This window comes from Tupaia chinensis, unplaced genomic scaffold (genome assembly GCF_000334495.1).
Source record: "Tupaia chinensis unplaced genomic scaffold, TupChi_1.0 Scaffold142716_1, whole genome shotgun sequence".
Lineage (NCBI taxonomy): Eukaryota > Metazoa > Chordata > Mammalia > Scandentia > Tupaiidae > Tupaia > Tupaia belangeri.
The window spans coordinates 953,447-956,473 of NW_006202562.1; the positions used below are offsets into that span (position 1 = coordinate 953,447).

At 49.5% G+C, this 3,027-nt stretch overlaps 1 pseudogene; it reads right to left on the reverse strand.

The window, feature by feature from the left end:
- Positions 1–2,590: 2,590 nt before the first annotated feature.
- Positions 2,591–2,757, reverse strand: LOC114005154 (uncharacterized; annotated as a pseudogene).
- Positions 2,758–3,027: the final 270 nt, after the last annotated feature.

The following is a 3,027-nucleotide window of genomic DNA, read 5'->3' on the forward strand; positions in this document are numbered from 1 at the left end:
AAAGAAACAGCTCAAACCTGCAAGGGGCTTCAAAAGTTCACAAACAATAGGTATTGTAAAAAAATGCGTGGCTTTCGAAATTTTTTCACCAACATGAACTCATTATTTCATTCCATTTTCCATGGACGTTTGCAGTTTCCTCATGTAGCTGGGAGCCTTAGAGCCAAGCCGTGTGCTGCCCTAGTTCCTGCATCACTCCCGTCCTGCCAGGAGAGCCACCAGTGTGTCTAAGACCTCGGGGCACCGTCGCTCCTCAGCCCTCACTTGTTAAGACCCTTACCTGAGCAACGTCTGTTCTCCGCTCCCCCCAGAGCCACATGCCCCTGCAGTGGGCTGTGTTCTGCCCTTGTCAACATGGCCCAGGCCGAGGCCACATCTCTGGCCTCCCTGGGTGGGATGGCAGTCAGCCTGGACAGCCAAGATCAGGGCTACACTGAATCCTTCTCCGACTCTCACCAGGCCATCCATCGAGAATAAAGTTTCCTTGTAATTGGTTCTGATACAATATGTACATAACCCCCTATTTTGTTCAGAGAACAACGCCTCTAAAAAGATTCCATTTATTTCCTCTAACCTTGGCAGAAAATGGAGATAGGCTTTACAAGATAAATCACAATCCTGCATTGTATTAAATTATCGTATTACATTGGCCAAATGGTAGTGCAGTGGTAATGCAACCGAACCCACATAGGAAGGTCCTAGGTTCACGTCCGGGCTTCCCTGTGTGCACAAGTGCGCGATTATGATTTTGGCTGGGTGGGGCTGGGAGTGGGCATGGCACAAAGACTCTGCTGGGGAATGCCTCTCTCTTTTTCTCACGGAACAATAAATAAATAAACTTTAAAATTGCAGTATCGACAGGGCACAGCCAATATTTAGAGAGGAGGGGATGTACTCTCTCCTGGTGCTCTGAAGGCTACCCAGACAGTCCTAGACCACCTGACCCACAACTGAGAATGTCCAGGTTAATGGAGCGTGTGGATAGCAGGGCCAAGTCCTGCTCTTCATGAAGCTTCCTTAGCTCTTCATGAACCGAGCTGTCAGGAAGGGACTCTGTGCTGGGAGCCCAGCCACAGCAGGACCGAGGGAACCTGCAGATAGTCCTGAGCGGCTTCATTCCCTGAGAGCTTCACCGCAGAGGGCCACTGGTATATTCGTGCAGGAGAGACCAGATAAGCCCTTGGGGTTTTAACTCAACTTCATGAAAATCATGACAAACCACCAGAGTACAGGGCCTTCGCCTTGACCCCATGGCAAAGGTCATCCTCTTGGGGCTGGGCAGAGACACAACGAGACCCCCAGGGGCCAGGTGCGTGTGCATGACCCACGTGTCACCGAGAACACCGCGCTTCACAGCTGGCTCACGGGCCACTCCTGGAAGTCTCAGTGCTCCCTCTCACAGGCTGTTCTCCACGGCCACACGCAATCCTGGCTGTCTCTTGCCTTGCCGAGACAGGGGTTGAGGGGTAGGAGATAGAGGACCAGCCGTCCCTGAGGACAAAGCTTGATGGGAAGAAAGAAGCCGTGAAGATCCTTCCCTCCACCATTTATATGCACAGTAGTGTTCCAGATGACCTCAGACCTTTGCTTCACTAGCTTATAAGTAAACACACCCCTGGGCGAGCTTAGGTGCCAACGATTCAAAGGACGCATGTAGGAGCGTGCCAGCTAGGGGCCAGCACGCAGGAGCACTCTTACTGGGGCCCTCCAAGCCACCCCTAAATGGAAAAACCCAACCCCTTTACAAACATGCATGCAAGTCTCCCATAGAGGGAAAGCCCCAAGGCATGCAGGGCTGTCCCCTCCTGCAGAGCTGACCACTCAGCCCAGGGAGCTGACCACTCGGCCTGGGGAGTGTTCTTACCTTTGCTCAAAAACTTGCTTTGCTCCATTGTCTGATTCACGCCTGAATTCCGTCCTGCAGCGAGGTCAAGAACCAGAGAGACTCTTTCCAGTGACACAACCAGAAGGAGCCTACTAATTGTCCCCCAAGTTAGGGAACTCGCTGCATCTCACTTAACTTCACTGGACTCCTACTGAGAACCTGACCCACTGAGACTAGCTGGTGGATCATGCCTCAAAATGGAAATGAAGCTGGGACCAGCAGTTAGCATAATGGCTATGTCGCTGGACTCCCATGTAGTTGACCACGGTTCGCGTCCTGGACCTGGTGGCTTAAAACTCAAACCGGGCGCATGTGCGTGTGTGCCCAAGATCCTGAGAGGAGAACAGAGGAGAAGGAATTGCGGCATGGCCATCCCCTCTGGGGGGGAGGTGATTTCTCGCTTTCCATCTCTCTGTCTCTTTCTGTCTGGCAAGCGCACGCACTCTATAGCAAAAACCTCTCCAAGAAAAAAAAAAATGGAAATGAGGCTGTCCAGCAGGGTACGCCATCATGAATCGAAGCTCCTCTCTAGAAGGCAGTTCCCCTGCTTCAGGGAAATCAGCCCTGATGGTGGACGGACTGCCCTGGCTAGAGCTCGTCAACTGGCTCGGAACCGAGACTAAACAGGCAGCGGGAGCTTTGGAGCAGCAAGTGGCTTTGAGTTGTTTGGACCACAAAGAGGGTTTCCTGAATTGGGGTTCCTTCTCTCCATCCAGAGTTCCAGCACCTTCACACAAGAGCAACTGCGCCTTCCTCTCAGTTCCCACAGGGTCGCATCCATCGATGATCTGTCGAAGAGTCACATTTTCAATGAGCAATAATTGCGCCTCGGATAAACCTCATTGGCTACGATACTGTCACTGTGCAAAGCTGAAGAGTCACATTTTCTAAGTCAGAAATCATGATGTCTTTTTTTTCCTTTCATTTATTTATTTTTACATTTTTCCACAAACATTTACTTTGCATAGCAAAAAATTTTAGCTCATACTCCATAATTCTTGACAGTTTACAAACAACTTTCAAAATTTCAAAATACTGAATTTTAAAGATAATGTTCAAAATATGTCTTATAATTTTGTGTAATTTTATAACTCTATAACAACAAAAGCAGTATGGTCTCAGTTATATATATATATTATATA